Source organism: Ovis canadensis, chromosome X (genome assembly GCF_042477335.2).
Source record: "Ovis canadensis isolate MfBH-ARS-UI-01 breed Bighorn chromosome X, ARS-UI_OviCan_v2, whole genome shotgun sequence".
NCBI lineage: Eukaryota > Metazoa > Chordata > Mammalia > Artiodactyla > Bovidae > Ovis > Ovis canadensis.
Window position 1 is genome coordinate 50,274,987 of NC_091727.1, and position 9,025 is coordinate 50,284,011.

Here is a 9,025-nt window from a genome sequence, read left to right on the forward strand (position 1 = left end):
GGTGGTGTAGAATTCTCTCAGCTTGTGCTTGTCTGTAACGCTTTTGATTTCTCCTTCATATTTGAATGAGATCCTTGCAGGGTACAATAATTTGGGCTGTAGGTTATTTTCTTTCATCACTTTAAGTATGTTTTGCCATTCCCTCCTGGCTTCAAGAGTTTCTATTGAAAGATCAGCTGTTATCCTTATGGGAATCCCCTTGTATATTTGTTATTTTTCCCTTGCTGCTTTTAATATTTGTTCTTTGTGTTTGATCTTTGTTAAATTGATTAATATGTGTCTTGGGGTGTTTCACCTTGGGTTTATCCTGTTTGGGATACTCTGGGTTTCTTGGACTTGGGTGATTATTTCCTTCCCCATTTTAGGGAAGTTTTCAACTATTATCTCCTCAAGGATTTTCTCATGGTCTTCCTTTTTGTCTTCTTCTTGGATTCCTATGATTCGAATGTTGGGGGGTTTAACACTGTCTTGGAGTTCTCTGAGATTGTCCTCATTTCTTTTAATTCATTTTTCTTTTTTCCTCTTTGATTCATTTATTTCTACCACTCTATCTTGCACTTCACTAATCTTATCTTCTGCCTCGGTTATTCTACTGTTTTTTCCTTCCAGAGTGTTTTTGATCTCATTTATTGCATTATTCATTATATATTGACTCTTTTTTATTTCTTCTAGGTCTTGATAACGTTTCTTGCATCTTCTCAATCCTTGTCTCCAAGCTATCTATCTGTGATTCCATTTTGATTTCAAGATTTTGGATCACTTTCACTATCATTATTCTGAATTCTTTCTCAGGTAGATTCCCTATCTCTTTCTCTTTTGTTTGGTTTGGTGGGTATTTATCCTGTTGCTTTACCTGCTGGGTATTCCTCTGTCTCTTCATCCTGTTTATATTGCTGAGATTGGGGTGGCCTTTCTATATTCTGGCAGTTTGTGGAGTTCTCTTTATTGTGGAGTTTCCTCACTGTGGGTGGGGTTGTACAGGTGGCCTGTCAAGGTTTCTTGCTTAGGGAAGCTTGTGTCAGTGTTCTGGTGGGTGGAGCTGGATTTCTTCTCTCTGGAATGCAATGAAGTGTCCAGTAATGACTTATGAGTTGTCAATGGTTTGGAGTAACTTTGGGCAGCCTGTACATTGGAGCTCAGGGCTGTGTTCCTGTGTTGCTGGAGAATTTGTGTGGTATGTCTTGCTCTGGAACTTGTTGGCCCTTGGGTGGTGCTTGGTTTCAGTGTAGGTATGGAGGCGTTTGATAAGTGCCTGTCAATTAGTGTTCCCTGGAGTCAGGAGTTCTCTGGTGTTCTCATTGTTTGGACTTAAGCCCCTTGCTTCTGGTTTTCAGTCTTATTTTTACAGTAGTCTCAAGATTCTCCTTCTATACTTCACCATTGATAAAACATCTAGGTTAAAGATGAAAAGTTTCTCCACAGTGGTTGATATCCAGAGAGGCTCACAGAGATACATGGAGAAGAGAATAAGGAGGAGGGAGTTAGAGGTGACGTGAATGAGATGAGGTGAAATCAAAAGAAGACAGAGCAAGCTAGCCAGTAATCACTTCCTTATGTGCACGCCACAACTGGCCCGCTCAGAGATGTTCATCGAGTTATACAGAGAAGAGAAGAGGGAGGGAGGAGACGGAGGTCGCCAGGAGGATAAAAGGGGGGAATTAAAAGGAGAGAGACAGATCTAGCCAGTAATCAATTCCCTATGTGTTCTCTGCCATTTGGAACACACAGAAATTCACAGAGTTAGGTAGAGAAGAGAGGGGGTAGAGAGGAGACACAGGCAACCTGATGGAGAAAAAGCGAGTCTAAAGGGGGAGAGAGCAGTTAAGCCAGTAATCTCACTCTCAAGTAAAAATGGGTACTGAAGTTGGGTTCTTAAAGGTACAAAACTGATAACAAATACCAGAAAGCAAAGATTAAAAATCTAGAGTATACTTTGGAATTTCAAAAATACAATATTAAAGAAAATAAGAAAAAAAGGAAAAAAAAGGTCACAAAATTTATAATATACATATATATATATATATATGAAGTTTGCTTTTAAAAATAGGGTCTTTTCTTTGCAAAGTAATAGTAGGTTATAAAAGTGAACATTAAAGGAGTAATACAGGACTTAAAATTAAAAAAAAAAGGATGATCATAAAAATAGTAAAAAAAATATATCTAGGACTTTCTCTGGTGTTGTGGTATTGTGGGGTCAGTTCATTTTTGGATAGTTTCTTGGTTTGGGTTATATTTCTCAAGATCTATGGGCCCCTTCCTATGTATTTGGTACTAATTACAGGGTTTTAATCTATTGCACCTGTCACTTCCAAGATCTTTCCCTCTGTTTTAGCTTCTTCTGTTTCCTGGCCTCTTCAGTGTCTGATTTCTGCCCTGACACGTAGGGGGCGGTGGTGGACACTTTTTTAGGCTCACTTGTTCAGTCGCGCTGTGGGGAGGGAGGGACACTGCAAACAAATAACACTGGCATGTGCTCGAAGTGCCTCAGCCACACTGGGCCTGCCCCTGCTTATGGCGCGTGTACCCTCCCTGCCCACACTACTCAGGCTCTAGGTTGCTCCACCGGGAACCATCCAAGGCTGGCCCTGGGCTGCATGCACCTCCCAGGTCTACACTGTTCAGGTTCAGGCACTCGGGTAGTCCTCAGAGGCACAGACTCGGTTGGGCCTGCGTTTTGTGCCCTTCCCAGGTCCGAGCAGCTCAGGGCATGAGGTGTTTGGTGAGCACGGTCACTGCAATTTATCACCTCCCCCATCCCTGCCACTAGGTTTTCTGTGTGTACAACCGGCACACCTTCTCAGGTGGATGTTGACCGTCCAGAACCCCAAGAAGTCTTACTTACCAAAGAAGCCTGCTTACAGTTTTCCAGATAATGTCTCTCTGAGGCTGCAATTGCCCCCTTCTGGCTCTGGCTGCCTGTCACCAGAGCGGGATGGTCTGCAGCTGGCTATCTCTGTTCAGTCCTTTGTTCTGTGCATGGGCCTGGTGGTGTCTTAGGTTAGGGCAGGCTTTTCGCATGGTAGTTTTCCCACAGTCTGGTTTCCTAGGCCAAGTTAGTTCGCTCAGATTGCACTCAGGGCATTCAGGCCAGATCCCTACTCTAAGCAATGCAGCCCATGCCTCCCTGCTCAGCCCCTGCTTTCTAGTGGTGGATGCAGGTGTCTGCACTACTTCTCTGCTGAGGGGAGTTACTGTTGGGCTCATAATCTGTGGGTTTTAGTTATTTATTTTTCCTCCCTGTTATGTTGCCCTCTGTGCTTCCAAGGCTCACCACAGACTCGGCAGTGAGAGTGTTTCCTTGTGTTTGGAAACTTCTCTCTTTTTAAGACTCCCTTCCCTGGACGGAGCACTGTCCCTACCTATTTTGTCTCTTTTTTTGTCTTTTATATTTTTTCCTACCTCCTTTCGAAGACAATGGGCTGCTTTTCTGGGTGCCTGATGTCCTCTGCCAGCATTCAGAAGTTGTTTTGTGGCATTTACTCAGCGTTTAAATGTTTTTCGATGAATTTGTGGGGGATAATTGGTCTCCCCATCCTATTCCTCCACCATCTTAGGACCACCCTCAATAATTATTTTAAGTGTAAATGGATTAAATGCTGCAATGAAAGACACAGACTGGCTGAATGAATACAAAAACAAGACCCGTATATATGCTGTCTACAAGAAACTCACTTTAGACCTCAAGACACATATAGAATGAAAGTGAGAGGATGGAAAAATATATTCCATGCAAATGGGAAGCAAATGAAAACTGGAGTAGCAATCCTCATATCAGACAAAATAGACCTTAAAATAAAGATTAGAAGTGGTAAAGTAGGACACTGCAAAACGATCAAGGGATCAATCCAAGAGGAAGACATAACAATTGTAAATATCTATGCACTCAACAGAAGAGCACCTCAATACATAAGACAAACACTAGCAGACATAAAAGGAGAAATTGACAGTAACAAATTAATAGTAGGAAGCTTTAAAACCCCACTCAGTGATGGACAGATTATCAAAATAGAAAATTAATAAGGAAACAAAAGTCTTAAATGATACATTAGATGGGCTAGATCTCATTGATATCTTTAGGACATTTCATCCAAATACAGAAGAATACACCTTCTTCTCAAGTGCATGGAACATTCTCCAGGATAGACCACATCATGGGTCACAAATCAAACGCCAGTAAATTTAAGAAAATTCAAATCATATCAAGCATCTTCTCCAAACACAATGCTATGAGACTAGATATCAATTACAAGAATAAAACTATGAGAAACACAAACACATGGATATTAAGCAACAAGTTTCTAAATAACCCAACAGGTTACTGAAGAAATAAAAACAAAAATTCTAAAAACAAATGACAATGAAAACACAACTCAAAACCTATCAGTTCAGTTCAGTCACTCAGTCGTGTCCGACTCTTTGTGACCCCATGAATTGCAGCACATCAGGCCTCCCTGTCCATCACCAACTCCTGGAGTTCATTCAGACTCACGTCCATTGACTCAGTGATGCCATCTAGTCATCTCATCCTCTGATGTCCTCTTCTCCTCCTGCCCCCAATCCCTCCCAGCATCACATGGGTTGCAACAAAAGCAGTTCTAAGAGGGACGTTTACAGCAATACAATCCTACATGAAGAGAACAACATTGAATAGAGAACCTAATTTTACACCTAAAGCAGCTGGATAAAGAAAGAAAAAAGAAAACAAAATTAGTAGAAAGAAAGAAATCATAAAGATCTGAGCATAAATAAATGAAAAAGAAATGAAAGAAACAGTAGTAGTAAAAGATTACAAGAACTAAAAGCTGGTTCTTTGAGAAAATAAAGAAAATTTACAAACCCTTAGCCAGACTCATCAAGAAAAAATGAGGGAAGAATCAAATCAAGAAAATTAGAAATGAAAAAGGAGAAGTTACAACAGATAATGCAGAAATACCACCGATTATAAGAGACTATTATGAACAACTAAATGGCAATAAAATAGATAACTTGGAAGAAACGGATGGATTCTTAGAAAAGTTCAATCTTCCAAGACTGAAGCAGGAAGAAATAGAAATTATGAACAACCCAATTACAAGCACTGAAATTGAAGCTGTGATCAAAAATCTCCCAAAAGACAAAAGCCCAGGAACAGATGGCTTCACAGGAGAATTCTATCACACGTTTAGAAAAGAGAGAATGTGTTCCCTTCTAGAGATCTTTCAAAAAAATTGCAGAGGAAGAACACTTCCAAATTCATTCTATGAGGCCACAAACACCCTGATACAAAAACCAGACAAAGACAACAGAAAAAGAAAACTACAGGTCAATATCACTGATGAACATAGATGAAAAATTTCTCAACAAAATTTTAGCAAAAAGAATTCAGCAACACATCAAAAAGCTCATACACCAAGATCAAGTTGGATTTATTCCAGGGATGTAAGGATCCTTCAGTATACACAAATCAAAGAATGTGATACACCATATTAACAAAATTAAAGATAAAAACCATATGATCATCTCAATAGAGGCAGAAAAAGGCTTTGACAAAATTCAGAACCCATTTATAATTAAAACTCTTCAAAAATGGGCATAGAAGGAACCTACCTCAACACAGTAAAGGCCATATCTGATAAACCTACAGCAAACATTATTTTCAATGCTAAAAAATTGAAATCACTCCCCCTAAGATCAGGAACAAGACAAGGTGTCCACTTTCACCACTGTTATTCAACATAGTTCTGGAAGTTTTAGCCACAGCAATCAGAGAAGAAAAAGAAATAAAAGGAATCCAGATCAGAAAAGAAAAAGTGAAGTTCTCGCTGTTTGCAGATGACACGTTACTGTACACAGAAAACCCTAAAGATAACATCAGAAAATTACTAGTGCTAATCAGTGAATTTAGCAAAGTTGCAGGACAGAAAATCAATACACAGGAAACACTTGCATTTCTATATATGAAAAACGAAAAATCAGAAAGAGCAATTAAGGAATCAATCCCATTCACCATTGCAACAAAAAGAATTGACTATCTAGGAATAAACTTACCTAAGGAGATGAAAGGACTGTACACAGAAAATTATAAGACACTCATGAAAGAAATCAAAGATGGTATAAACAAATGGAGAGATATCCCATGTTCCTGGGTAGGAAAAGTCAATATTGTGAAAACGACTATACTACCAAATGCAATACAGATTTAATGCGATCCCTATCAAATTTCCAATGCCATTTTTCACAGAACTAAAACAAAAAATTTCACAATTCACATGGAAAAATAAAAGACCCTGAATAGCCAAAGCAGTCTTGAGAAAGAAGAATGGAGCTGCAGGAATCACGTTTCGTGATTTCAGGTTATATTGCAAAGCTACAGTCATCAAGACATTATGGTATTGACACAAAAACAGAAATATAGACCAATGGAACAAGATAGAAAGCCCAGAAATAAACCCGTGCGCCTATGGGTACCTTATTTTTGACAAAGAAGACAAGGATATACAATGGGGTAATGACATCCTCTTCAATAAGTGGTGTTGGGAAAACTGGACAGCTACATATAAAAGAATGATATTAGAACACTTCCTAACAACATGAACAAAAATAAACTCAAAATGGATTAAGAACCTAAATGTAAGACCAGAAACTACAAAACTCTTAGAGGAAAACATAGGCAGAACACTCTCTGACAAAAATCAAGGTGAGATCCTCTATGACCCACCTTCTTAGAGTAATGGAAATAAAAACAAAAATAAACAAGTGGGACCTGATTAAGCTTAAAAGTTTTTGCACCGCAAAGGAAATTATAAGCAAGATGAAAAAGCAACACTTAGAATGGGAGAAAATAGCAAATGAAACAACTAACAAAGGATTCCAAAATATACAAGCAGTTCATACAACTCAATATCAGAAAAACAAACAACCCAATCAAAAAGTAGGAAAAAGACCTAAATAGACATTTCTCCAAAGAAGACATACAGATGGTTAACAAACACATAAAATGATGCTCAATATCACTCATTATTAGAGAGATGCAAATCAAAACTACAATGAGACATCACCTCAGACTGGTCATCAAAAAGTTTACAAACAGTAAATGCTGGAGAGGGTGTGGAGAAAAGGAAACACTCTTGCACTTTTGGTGGGAATGTAAATTGATACAGCCACTATGGAAGATGGCATGGAGATTCCTTAAAAAACTAGAAATAAAACCACCATATGATCCAGCAATCCCACTCCTAGGCATACATCCTGAGGAAACCAAAATTGAAAGAGACACATGTATCCCATTGTTTATTGCAGTGCTATTTACAATAGCTAGAACATGGAAATAACCTAGATGTCCACTGACAGATGAATGGATAACGAAGTTGTGGTATATATACACAATGGAATATTACACAACCATAAAAAGGAATTCATTTGAGTCAGTTCTAATGAGGTGGATGACCTGGAACCTATTATACATAGTAAAGTGAGTCAGAAAGAGAAAGATAAATACTGTATTCTAACACATATATAGGGAATCTAGAAAAATGGTACTGAAGAATTTATTTACAGGGCAACAGACATAGAGAATAGACTTATGGACATGAGGAGAGGGGAGGAGAGGGTGAGATGTATGGTAAGAGTAGCATAGAAACTTACATTACCATACGTAAAAGCAATAGGCAATGGGAATTTGTTGTATGGCTCAGGAAACTCAAACATGGGCTCTGTATCAACCTAGAGGGGGTGGGATGGGGAGGGTAATGGGAGGGAGTTTCAAGGTGGGGGGATGTATGTATACCTATGGCTGATTCATGTTGAGGTTTGACAGAAAACAGCAAAATTCTGTAATTATCCTTCAATAAAAAATAATTTAATTAAAAAAGAAAATACATGAAATCTTTAACAAGGATTTGGAAGAATAGACAATAGCAATGAACAACACAATAATTGAAATTAAAAATACCCACAAAGGAACTAATAACAGGATAACTGAGTCAGGAAAATGACTAAGTGAGCTGAAGTTGGAAATAACTGAAGCAGATCAGAGGAAAGAAAAGAGAATACAAAGAAATGATGACAGTCTCAGAGACCTCTTGGACAATATTAAGTACACCAACATTCCAAGTATAGGGGTATCAGAAGAAGAAGAGAAAAATAAAGTATTTGTGAAGATTGTAGTTAAGATTTTCCCAAACATAGAAAAGGAAATAGCCACCCAAATATGAGAAGCCCAGAGTGTCCCATTCAGGATAAATCCAGGACACACATTCCAAGACACATATTAATCAAACTAACAAAAATTAAACACAAAGAACAAATATTAAAAGCAGCAAGGGAAAGGCAACAAATATCATACAAGGAGATCCCCATAAGGCTAAAGCTGATCTTCGAACAGAAAATCTGCTGACCAGAAAGGAGGTGCAAAATATACTCAAAGTGATAAAAGGAAAAATTTACAAGCAAGATTACTCTATCCAGCAAGTATCTCATTCAAATTCAAAGGAGATATCAAAAACTTTAAAGATAAGCAAAAATTAAGAGAATTCAGTACCACCAAACCATATTTACAGCAAATACTAAAGGAAATTGTCTAGAAACACAAGAGAAGAAAAGAGTCTACAAAAACAAACTCAAATCAATAAAATAAATTGAAATAGGATCATATATATCAATAATTACCTTAAATGTAAATGGGTTAAATTCTCCAACCAAAATATACACATTGGCTAAATAGATGCACAGAAATAAGACCCCATATATGTTGTTTACAAGAGACTCCTCAGAAAGAGAGACACATGCAGACTGAAAGCACAAGGGTCTAAAAAGATATTCCATGCAAATAGAAATAAAAATAAAGCAGAAGTAGCAATATATATAGGATAAAATATATACTTTAAAACAAAGATCTTTACAAGAGATAAAGAAGGACACTACATAATGATCAAAGGAGAGGGGCAGTACTAAGATGGTGGAAGAATAGGACAGGAGACTACTTTCTCCCCAACAAATTCATCGAAAGAACATTTGAACACTGAATAAATTCCACAAAACAATTTCT